General features: G+C 38.7%; 4 long non-coding RNA genes across 4 annotated transcripts in view; 1 reads left to right on the forward strand and 3 right to left on the reverse strand.

Moving 5' to 3' along the window:
- The first annotated feature begins 2,207 nt into the window (after positions 1-2,207).
- On the forward strand, positions 2,208-8,346 carry LOC130927648 (uncharacterized). Its single transcript, XR_009066474.1, has 8 exons — positions 2,208-2,393; positions 4,465-4,509; positions 5,348-5,440; positions 5,632-5,681; positions 5,770-5,839; positions 5,909-5,993; positions 6,065-6,104; positions 6,235-8,346. It is a non-coding gene; the product is annotated as an uncharacterized LOC130927648 (long non-coding RNA).
- Positions 5,315-5,843, reverse strand: LOC130927649 (uncharacterized). The gene is made up of 4 exons (XR_009066475.1): positions 5,733-5,843; positions 5,613-5,663; positions 5,506-5,549; positions 5,315-5,418 (listed from the first exon to the last, which is right to left on the reverse strand). It is a non-coding gene; the product is annotated as an uncharacterized LOC130927649 (long non-coding RNA).
- Positions 5,891-6,628, reverse strand: LOC130927647 (uncharacterized). Its single transcript, XR_009066473.1, has 6 exons — positions 6,589-6,628; positions 6,421-6,452; positions 6,335-6,362; positions 6,246-6,267; positions 6,135-6,163; positions 5,891-5,973 (listed from the first exon to the last, which is right to left on the reverse strand). It is a non-coding gene; the product is annotated as an uncharacterized LOC130927647 (long non-coding RNA).
- The window catches only part of LOC130927650 (uncharacterized), an 80,032-nt gene continuing 75,669 nt past the window's right edge, over positions 7,754-12,116 (reverse strand). The window contains exon 3 of the long non-coding RNA XR_009066476.1: positions 7,754-8,209. This is a non-coding gene — a long non-coding RNA (uncharacterized LOC130927650). The remainder of the gene's footprint in view (positions 8,210-12,116) is intronic.

Below are 12,116 nucleotides of genomic sequence, written 5' to 3' on the forward strand. Positions count from 1 at the left end.
ACGTTGCAACGTAAATCTTTCCCCATTTAAAAGAATGTTGCAGTTCAATGTTCTTTTACAAAGTTCCTTTTTTTGCCCAAGAAAAAAAAAAAAAATCTTAATAAAAGATTTACGTGTCACCGTCGCCCTCTTGTGGCGAAATATATTGTCTGAGTTATGTTGACGTATGACAATATGTGAGGACGGACAATATTTACAGTTTGGTACCCAAGTCTCTCGAATGATTTAAAATAAAAATTTGCCCAAATATTAGGAACACGTAGGGTATGACGTAATGAGTAAGGCAGCATCTGCGCATGCGCGCTGTCACAAGCGCTCTACTCAAAATTTACGGCCAGTTTCCGTTTTGGGAGCGTCATATCAACCATTTTTTTTTTTTTTTTTTTTTGGTCAAATTATGGGTGTGCCTTTCGTGACACACGATGATACTTTATCTGTTTTGAAGAAGATTTACGACCCAAAAAGTGAAAGGAAAACCGGAAATCTAATATCCGTCAGTCTTTTGTGCGATTTAACTCAAGGTCTAGTGACGTCACGTTAGCGCTCAAGACGTAATTTTGGTGGATTACATATGCGGCGAATCAAAAGTTGCGACAAAGGTAAGAAATGCTCACTTTTCTACTTCATGCACGTTTAAATCTATGTATCAGCTTAAAAACACCCATTTTCTTGTTTTTGGCGTGTTCCTTAGATGTCTCGATCCGATCCAAATGCCTTTTTTTTTTTTTTTTTTTTAAATAGTTATGTTAAAAGCGTTAAGGGAAAGAGAATGGGTCAAATGATCACTTTGCGTGCAATGCTTGTAAACAAAGCAAAATGATGTATGCAGTAAGTGTAACCCACTCATAAGTAATATGGTCACAAATGTTTTTACTATTATTTTTGTGAATAATTTTAGAATAATTAGTTGTATGTGATTTGAACCCTGAAACTCAATTTAAGAAGTGGGGGGGAAAAAAACGCTCAGCGCCCTCACCCCCACACTCTCATTGGCTATCATCTTCTGGGCATGTCATTGCAACAATTGTGCAACGAAACTTGAAGTGCTTTTAATAGTGCAAATAGTAAGATCATGCAAAGAAGTATAATACAGAAATCTTGGAAGTGTTTACCCAAAAAAAAAAAAATAAAAAATGTTTCCAAGCTGCCTTCCTGTGGGGATTTGCTGTATCTGCAACTGGTTATATGGTGAGGAATTGCACTTCGGCACAAGACATGCTGGAAAAAAAAAAAAAAAAAAAAAAGTTAAAATATAGAAACATTTAAATATTTACATAAAAACAAGATTGCGCGATATTTGTCTGAAAGCTTCATTCCTGTGGGGATTTAGTTGAACAGCAACTGGTTATTTAGTGAGTAACTAACTGCACTTCAGCACAATACATGTTGCAATGCTGCCCTCCTGTGGATAAGATTTGGAATTGGAACTGGTTATTCACGGAGAAATTTCACTTCATTGATTGTCATTGCACAATTGTACAACAAAATTGAAGAAAATTGTTTTAAAAAAAATAAATTTATGGATTTGGTTGAACAGCAACTGGTTATTTAGTGAGTAACTAACTGCACTTCAGCACAAGACATGCTGCAATGCTGCCCTCCTGTGGATGAAATTTGGAATTGGAACTAACAGAAAATGCACTTTATTGATTGTCATTGCACAATTGTACAACAAAATTGAAGAAAATTGTTAAAAAAGAAAAGAAAAAGTAGTGAAATATAGAAAAATTGAAATATTAACATAAAAAAAAATAAGATATTTGTCTCAAAGCTGCATTCCTGTGGGGATTTAGCTGAACAGCTACTTGTTATTTTGTGAGTAACTAACTGCACTTCGGCACAATACATGTTGAAATGCTGCCCTCCTGTGTTGATGATGTGGAACTGCAACTAGTTATTCGGCACATTACACATTGCATGCACGTTGAACAGCAACTGGTTATTTAGTGAGTAACGGCACTTCAGCACAATACATGTTGCAATGCCGCCCTCCAGTGGGAATAATATGGAACTGCAACTGTTTTTTCGTCACAATACACATTGCATGCACGTTGCACTTCCCATACATTCTCAGAACGTTAGTTAATATCAGCGATGCTTTTGTTTTTGTACTACTACCTTTAACCTAGATAATACGTTTGACACATTAAGAAAGTTTGCGACCCGGAAGTAAAACAGACCGGAAGAGGAAACGCTACACAGTTTTGTTTGGCGTGTAGTGTAATCAGTTTTGTTTGGCGTTTGTACGCGTTCTTTTTGCGTGCTTTTACACAAGATCTGAAACAATAACGTTACGTGAACGTCACGTAAGTCCTTTTTGGTGGATTCCGAGGGCGGATGTCTAAAAGCAAGGAGTTATTTCCCACGTCGTCGGTCAACCTGCACAACAAAAGGTAAGAATTGCTGCAGTTTTCTACTCCATGAGCGTTTAAATGTATATTTCTGCTGAAAAAAAGACCCATTGTCGTCTCTTGAACGTGTTCCTCAGTTGTTTAGATCCGATCGAAGCATGGTTTATTCGGTAATCCAAACTATGCTTCCATAAAATTTGTCAAGTTGTTTTCCATAACTTGGCAAGACCTATTTTGAAGGATCTTTATTGATATTTACCTTGAAATGTTTTAAAGATCACACAATGAGGACGAGCGTTGAAGAAAAGACGATGGGATGAAATGCTTGAAAACAAGTTAATATCCACGTGTTTTTGCAAATGGGTTGGACTTTGCTGCCGAGTGGGCGTGTTTGTTGCTTTTTTTTTGTGTGCAACTGGGCGGAGTTATACACGAAATGACATTGAAGGCGGTCGAGTGGGCGTGGCTACCACAGTCCTCTCAGGGCATGGCTTGGAAGGCAAAGGGATTGTAAGGGTTTGAGTCGAAGTTTGGCTCAGCTCATGCTGACGGCGAGAGTGGCGACTTGGAAAATGCATGAAATGACAGGAATTGCTCGGATTAAAGGCCAAACTGCTTTCCCACACTCTTAAGTCACTTGCCATGCATTTGACGCCTGAAAATTGGGCAACTTTATTTTACAAAATGCTAAGGTGCTTGCTTAGCTCCGCCCACCAGACAACATTCTCTACATTTCATGCATTTTCAAGCTTAAATATGTTATTGGAGTGCAAAATTTTATGCAAGGAAGATAGCTTTGTGTCCCGATTGCCCACTTTGAGCCTCATGTGTACTTTTTGAAATGGTCAAAATTTTATGTACAAATGAGTTCAGTCTTATCCAAGTGTACATAGTCAGTTGGCTTCAGGAGACAGGTGTCATGGATGGTCCAGCCATACATATCTAGTGTATATAAGTGGGAGACAAAATTGTGTGATACCCAAGTGTACATAGTGATTGATATTATTTTGACTTATGTGTGCAGGCTATTAATGTGTTGGCAGATTGCCAAGTGTTACATACAGTACTGTGCAAAAGTTTTAGGCAGGTGTGAAAAAATGATGTAAACTAAGAATGCTTTCAAAAATATAAACAATGATTGTTTATTTTTATCAATTTACAAAATGCTTCTGTTATGTTCATTCACTGCATTTTGTTAATTGATGGAAATAAACTATTAACACTTCCATTTTTGAAAGCATTCTTAGTTTACAGCATTTTTTCACACCTGCCTAAAACTTTTGCACAGTACTGTATGTTCTAATTGTCCAAAATATTAGGTAAACTCTTAGTTTTGTTTCAGCTTTGCAGATAATGTGTGGCTATGAGAGTGCCCCCCCTCCAAGTGTCATGACCAAATTGGTGAAAATATTAGTTACATATTGATTTTTTTAAATTAGGTGTGCTGCCTATCATAATGTGGATGAAAAATTAATGTATTGTCAGTTTGCCCCCCCCCCCCAACCGCCCCAAGTGTGACATGATTGTTACCAATTGTCCAAAATATTAGGTAACCCCTTAGTTTTGTTTCAGCTTTGCAGATAATGTCATGTGTGGCTATGAGAGTACCCCCCCCCCCCCCCCAAGTGTAACTAATGTCATGACCAAATTGGTCAAAATATTAGTTACATAGTGATTGTTATTTTTTTTTATTAGGTGTGCAGCCTATCATAATGTGGATGGAAAATTGATGTGTTGTCAGTTTGCCCCCCCCCCCCAATTAAACCCCCAATAGTCCAAAATATAAGGAAAACCCTTAGTTTTATTTCAGCATTGCAGATAATGTCATGTGTGGCTATGAGAGTGCCCCCCCAAGTGTAACTAATGACATGACCCAATTGGTCAAAATATTAGGTACCTATTGATTGTTTATTATTATTTTTTAAATTGTCAGGAAAATTCATGTGTTGTCAGTTTGACTCCATCAAACCCCCCAGGTGTGCACCAAAGGTCTTGTCATTAAATGAGCAAATGTATAAACTCTTACTTACTATTGTCTGGCAAGCTAAGTTGTTTTCTGTCATGTGACTCAGATGCTAAGAACATCACTGACTGCTCTTCTTTTGGTTTTCAGGACAGGATCGGAGAGATTTTGGACAAATGTGCGTGCATTCGCTTGGTATGTGATGTCACACACCTCCTCCAGCAACGCAACATTGGCGTCGACTGCTGTTTTAGTCATGCACGGCACGTCAAATGTTGTGAAATTGTCAAAGAAGCTGCTGTTTTTGTACAATATATTGTTCAACTTTAATTGGAGTCTTTGTCTTTTCTTGCTAAATGCGTCCCCACTAAGTTAAAAAATAGGTTTTGTTTTTGAAAATGAGTCTTTTTTGGGTCTAAAATGCATGGAAAGCGGAGCTCTCAGAATGCTGAGAAAAACTGGCCTCGGAGAGGCCCAAAATCTGCCCGGCAACCCGAGCTGTCAGAAATTTGTCATCCAATCAGCGCGCTTAGAATTTTTGTATAGCCACACCCACGGAATATCTTAGCTCCGCCCAAACCACAAGAACCAATCAGAGAAGAGTCTTAGCTCCGCCCTCAAAATTAACCAATCAGAAGTGACTAGCTTTCATAACCATGCCCATTTTTGGTTCCAAAAAAGCGATTTTGGGACAAAAACACGCCCACCCAAGTTAATTTGAATGTAGCCCGCCCACCAACCGAGAACCAATCAGAATGCAGCCTGCTTCTTGATTTAGAAATCTTCACCCAATCATAATATTCTATTTGAGCAACCCCACCCACTTTTCCATAAAACCACCAATCAACTTGCCCCATGCTAGGTCATTTGCATAGCCACACCTCCCATTCAGACCAAAAAAAAAAAAAAAGATTAAAAAAAAGTTCATACAACAAGACATTTAAATGTTTTATAATTGTTTTTTGTGATGTGTTTGAAGAATAAGAGTTGAGATGAGATGTTCTTTTTTTAATCTTTTATTTTTGCATTTCAGACAAGCACACAAGGAAAACTGCAACTCTTACTCGTCGGCCAATGGGAGGATCACAGACCAGCGTGTGGACCCTAAAGACAAAAAAAAAAAAAGGTAAGTCAAAAATTAAGTGAATTTGGTGTGCAGCAAATGAAGTATTCAGCTGATATGAAACTCACTTGTGAGGAAGACCATGTTTGCATGACTGAAACATCAACAGTGCCTGTGGAAGAATAAAGTTATGTGGATTGTGAGGTCAACAACCTTTAATTATGTGAAAACTTACGCGTATCCTTCTTCAAAAGGCTTCTGGATCAGGTCATGAAGTTGTGTGGACCTAAAAACGAAGACCATGGTGAGTGGAGTTCATTATGTGCAGATGTGTTTGACGAGTGATTGAACTCACGTGACCTCGATGGCGTCAATTTCTCGATCCGCAACAGGTTAAATCAAGGCGGTAACTGAAAATCTCCACACATCTGGATGAGTACCTGAAATGAGTAAACATGAAGTGTAAGCAAATAGTCTGCAAGCTTTAAAATAGTTTTGCCAAAGATTTTTATTGCCATTTTTTTTTTTTAGCTTTTGGGCTTGAAGGACGTCGACGAGCAACTCTGTCTTTTTCCACTCCGGCCAGGACATGAGTTCTGAGAAGAGAGTGGGAACGGTCAGACATATTTCAATTTCAGAATTTTTTAACATTGAGGTTAGTTAATGTGGAACTCGTTTGTCTCACAGGTGGAGGATTTGGTAAGCCTGCACACAAAATAAGAAGCAGGTGAGCGCTATGCAAATGAGGGGAAGGTACCTGCTCTCTTGAATGCAGCTTTGGGTGGCCTGAAAAAAAAAAAAAAAAAATGTTCAAGTCAATGTTTAAAAATGTTCACGTCAGCCATTTTGTTTTGCAGCGTGCTCAAACCCAGTGGACGTCGTTCTCATGGCTGCAAACAAGGGAAGAAAAAAAAAAAACATTTAGAAATGGCCGTTGTAAATTTCAAGCGTCCTTACCTTGGACATTGTAGCTCTTCGACACGTGCTGAAACAAATTAAAAGACAAAATGAGATTTACACGGGTTGGTGTTTGTTTGTCTCACCTGTGATCAGAAGCGGACAGCTTGACAGTGGCCTGCAACAGAAAACGTAAGAATTGGTAAGTTCATTCGATCGTTTAAAATCAATTTGCCCATTCACTTTAAGATGAGAACCTGCAGACAATATTTGATTAGTTTTAATGGTGATCGTTTTTTTTTGCCGCAGCTTACCTCCTGTCAAACGGCGCTCAGGAATGTTGGCGTCAATCCTGTTATGAGAAAGTGCATGTAATTCACGCACAGAACAGATTTGATGTATTTAAATGGGTACCTCATTCAGTTAAACGCTTGCATTTGTTTGTGGTCGTCGAATGAAACTTTAGCACGCGCTTGCTGGTTCGACGTCGACGGCCTCCGTCCTGTTAACAAACATTTTTAAAAGACACGCTGGCGAGCTTTTAGCACGCTCAAAACGTGAATTAGTGTCAAATTGAAGTAAAAAAAGTTGCAGTCGGGAGGTTAAAGAATTTCGATGACTTACTTCGTTGTTAAGTGTGGCGCGCAGCAATCGGGTGGCGACAGGACTGGCAACAGGTTTGAAAAGAACGATTGCTGAATTTCCTGCAGTTTAAATAGGTTTCCGGCAATGACGTCATCGTTAAAATGAAATTTAGGGGGGGAAAATGGAATTTGAAGACGACATCGAGTGAAAATGGCTGAGAAAGGTAAAGCGAAAATCTCGTTGGAATCGAGCCCGACTCTCCTACATACGAGGTCATTTCATTTGCCACTAGACTATGGTCAAGATGACGTCGCAGATGTAATCTAGTGTATTAGACTTATTTCTCTTCTGACGTATGGGTATGTGTTGTAATATTGGATAAGTATGACTTTTGACACGGATGTGAATAGACAATCCGTGGTCTAATGGTTAAAGACATTAATACGTTAATGGAGTACCCGGGTTCGAATCCTGAATTCATTAGCAGTTATTCAGTGCCTGCATTTATCTTGACCGATGCAGAGCTATGTCGGAATCGAACCCGGGTTACTTGGGTGGGAGTCAATGTTTTTAACCATTCGGCCATGAGAGATGGGGTTTCGCGAAAATTTTTATGTATATGTCCATCACTATTTTCCCATCCGACCATTTCGCTGCAAAAGGGCACTATTGCGTCGTGTTGACGTCTTCTTACTCTTTCACCAATATTTTTCCAGACTTCATTTGTTCATACATTCAATCATTCATCTACCTACAACATAGCATTATTTCGTCGTGTTGACGGCTTCTCTTTCCCCAATATTTTTCTTGATTTCATTTGCCCATACAATCTTGTCTTCCTCATGGTGACTCTAACACTGAATACCAAGAAACATGCAAGGCATTTATGTTGTTTTCTTTAGTTTTATTCAGGAAAACACAAGCTATATGTTCTCAACAACTTTAAAATAAATACTGTCAGTTGAAACATCTGGACAGCCCTTTAGTGTGTTATCGTATTTCAATTTAGGAAGTACATGATGAGCTCTTTTCTTGCTCTTGGCATGCAAAAGAAACAAATGTGACCATTTTTCATGTCATTAGAAGTGCAGTAGGAAAGAGCAAATATCCATAGCTTGGAGGGGATGGGACGCCAAATTGAACTGGCCCACCCAGTGTCACCCTCCATAAAGCAGCCAGTCAGCTGGGAGCAATAAAAGGAGGCAGCGTCGAGCCGAGCGTAGCCCACATTTTCAGACTCCTGATGTGGGAATAATGGACGGGTGGACGCTGATAGAGGGGCGGCGACCTGATGAGGGTCCCTCCACATCGCTGTGGACTTTTGACTCCAAGTGATCCACCTTTGAATACCTGTTGAGAGAAAGAGTATATGAGTTCTATGTACATATATACATTGAAACCATCAACATCTATGCAGAGTGAGCTTCCCTGACACGGTTTTTCTTCTCCTCTTTTGTAATATAAAATGATGACACCTGACAATTTTATGCGGATTTTTAGGGGGGGGGGGGGGGGGGGGGGCAGGCTCCCCCCGGTGGCCGAAAATTGTCATTGCATGTAATTGACTTTCCTATATATATATATAAATTGTAAAGCAATAAAACTCTAACAAAAATGAATGAAATGAACAAAAAAAACATTTTTATAATGGGCCGAAATTATTTTTCAAGCACCTTAGACGGTCATTTGCTTTGCATTAAAAAAAAAAAAAAAAAAAAACTATATATATATAAATAGAGAGAGAGAGAGAACATAAAATGATTTTTTTCTTTGATTGAAAATATATTTTTTTTTTTGATTGAATGATTTAGACACAAATGTCCTAATCATAATATGGCCCAACAGCAAAAAGGATTGCTTCAATCAAAAAAACTTTTTCAATGAAAAATTAAGTGTTCAAATGCAAATTTTTCAATCTCAAATATTTTTTCATATTCAACTTTTTTTCTATGATTGAAATTTTTCTTTTTTTTTGATTGAAGTGATTTTTCTTTTTGAAAATCTTTTTCTGAAGCAACTTAATTTTTGATTGAATAATAAAGACAAAAATGTCCTAGCCAAAATGTGGCCCAGGCACAAATCAACATTACTTCAATCACAAAGTTGCATCAATCAACAAAAAACTTGACTTCAATCAAAATAAATAAATAAATAAACATTGATCAAAGAAAAATAGTTTTTAGTATAGTATTTAGTTTTTCGAATTTCAAATTTATTTTTGCATTCAAACACATTTTTTTTTTGATTGAAGCGACTTTTTTTTTGTTGGAAATAAAGATGTCCCGATCGATCGGGTCCGATCACGTCATTTTCAAAGTATCGGAATCGGCAAAAAAATATCGGATATGCCTTTTTTTTAATATATATATATATTTTAAATATATATATATATTTTTAAATTAAATCGTTTTCTAATTGTATTTAACGTTACAGACAAAATGTCTTACATTCATCCAGAGTCTTTAGTTTTGGCTTAAAGTAGGGCTATCAAATTTACCGCGTTAACGGCGGTAATTAATTTTTTAAAAATTAATCACGTTAAAATATTTAATGCAATTAACACAAGCGCTGCATGACCCACTCCCGCTTTGTCGCGTTCAACCTATAATGGCACCGTTTTACCTATATATAGAGCTAACAGGCAGCTTAAAATGAGTAGAGGGAATTTTGGCAGTCTTTGGAGCATCTTTTTAATTGGCTAAAGCCTTAAACTCCCTCTCTCAACAAGGAAGCAATGTGGGGAAGAACGGTAGTGGTTGATCTTCTCATTAACATCCTATGTTATTTCCCAACGCAGAGAAGATATATCAATTGGTGCCACTACGCACAGTCATGGTTGCCCTTCCCATCATGCATTTGGGCAGAACAGTTAAATGGCTACAGTATCATTTACTGAAAGCTCAACAAATACACTAGATGGCAATATTTAGTCACAATATACAAAGTCACATTTATCCTTTAAGAATTACAAGTCTTTCTATCCGTGGATCCCTCTCACAGAAAGAATGTTAATCATGTAAATGCCATCTTGAGGATTTATTGTCATAATAAACAAATACAGTACTTATGTACTGTATGTTGAATGTATATATTCGTCCGAGTTTTATTCATTTTTTTCTTAATGCATTGCCAAAATGTGTATGATCGGGAAAAAATTATCGGGAATGATTGGAATTGAATCGGGAGCAAAAAAAAAAAAAAAGCAGTCGGATCGGGAAATATCGGGATCTGCAGATACTCAAACTAAAACGATCGGGATCGGATCGGGAGCAAAAAAACATGATCGGAACAACCCTAGTTTCCATGTATCATTCGTTCATTCCATATCTGTTTTATAATCCAAAATCGGAAAACATAACGAGTTGTGATTTCATTTCTCGTTTTCAAATAAAAAAATACCAGTATGCTATTTGTTCATTCCATATCATGTTTTCGATGTTTCGAATTTAAAAATTTCGATTCCGTGTTTTGATGCCCTGACCGCCCATCGGACAAAAATAGCTGCCAGCCACATGAAGCGATCTGATTATATACTGTACCCGCTGCTAATCTGGACTGGGTTTTACAAGTTCTTTGTTTTTTTTTTTTTGTTTGTTTATCTGATATTCTGCACCAGGTTATCTCAATAACATGTAAAAATGCCCGCAGCATAAGACACTCTAAAACATAGGCAAAAGAATATGTGTAAATGTCTTCTCTGTGAGCTTTTCAAAAATAAACATCTTTGTGAAAATGCACTCCTCTGGACAAAAACATCATCATATTCAAATTCTAAGACACATATTTATATACAAGTTAAAAATAGTGAGAAATTCATAGTTATCGGGGCTCCAAAGTAGGGTTTCAAATTTGTACTGAATGATTGCTGCCAATTCAAATGGCTGGGACGTCCATCGCCATCAATGGCACTGAAATATGTTCGCTCACTCGCAGCCCTCTTGGATTCATTCTGTTTAGCCGGGAAGGGAAGGACGATTGATGGAGCGTAGACGGACGTGCGCTTTTCAAATGTCACCTTGACAGGAAGAATGGCGGGAAATAGAAAATGTAAGTCGGGGAAACTCAACTGTCTGACATTTGACAGTCATTCCTCCGACGATCTTTCAAGCTTGAAATACATTTAGAGCTAATATTAACGCTAGCCGAAATGGAAGTCGGTGCCGGCTTGACTTGAATGTTCTACTTTTGGACAGTATATGATGAGACTGGCTATCACGGATCCCACAAAAGAAGCTTTGACGCGTTCTGCCGCCTCTCTTCAAAAACACATCAATCACCGCCGGTCCAAAATGTCACGGCCCTTCTACCGGGCGTTATGGCGCGCGTTTGTCAAACCGAGCGGGGGCGAGGGGGCTCAGATGTGGCCATTATAACCCCCACTGGGGGATGCTCATGCATATTTAAAAGGAGCTAATGATAAAGGTTGGTCACCGGACTTGTCATTAAGCCTTTAATTGACTCATCGCATCTATAAAGCTAGTGTGGCCATCTCTCAATGCAAATGTTGCCCACGCAACGAGCCGAGGAGGTGACGGACGCTTACGGAAAAGGTCACGCGGTGACTTTCCGATGTGATTTTACTTGTCGCGTCGACAGACGTCCGATCGGATCCTCTCCGAACGACCGACCGAGCAGCAGTTAAATGAAGGCGAAGTCACTGGCGCTCACGTTATGCCCGTGGGGAACAGACTGAATGACTCGGGCCGCATTCAATCCCAACGCACGCCTTTCTTGAAAATAGCCGCCAAATTGGAAAAACAATGAAATTGGGGAGATTAGACTTGCGCCCAGCTCATCAGAATTCTGCTCCCGGCGGACACTGCTAACCTTGATGCTCATGACTCGACAACAAAGATAATCTTCTGGCCAAAAGTATTGGCACCCCTGCAATTCTGTCAGATAATGCTCAATTTCTCCCAGAAAATGATTGCAATTACAAATGCTTTGGTAGTACTATCTTCATTTATTTTGCTTGCAATGAAAAAACACAAAAGAGAGAAAAAAAATCATTATCATTTTACACAAAACTCAAAGTGTCATTGCATGTAATTTACTTTTCTATACAGTGGGGAAAACTGTCGTTGGGCAACACGGACTTTCAACTCCCTCCTCACCCCGTGGCGTCAAAATGATAACAACAACGGGGAGCAAAAATCCCAGAACCACACGGGGGGACCTAGTGAATGACCTACAGAGAGCTGGGACCACAGTAACGAAGGCTACTATCAATAACACAATGCGCCGCCAGGGACTCAAA

This window comes from Corythoichthys intestinalis, chromosome 13 (genome assembly GCF_030265065.1).
Source record: "Corythoichthys intestinalis isolate RoL2023-P3 chromosome 13, ASM3026506v1, whole genome shotgun sequence".
NCBI lineage: Eukaryota > Metazoa > Chordata > Actinopteri > Syngnathiformes > Syngnathidae > Corythoichthys > Corythoichthys intestinalis.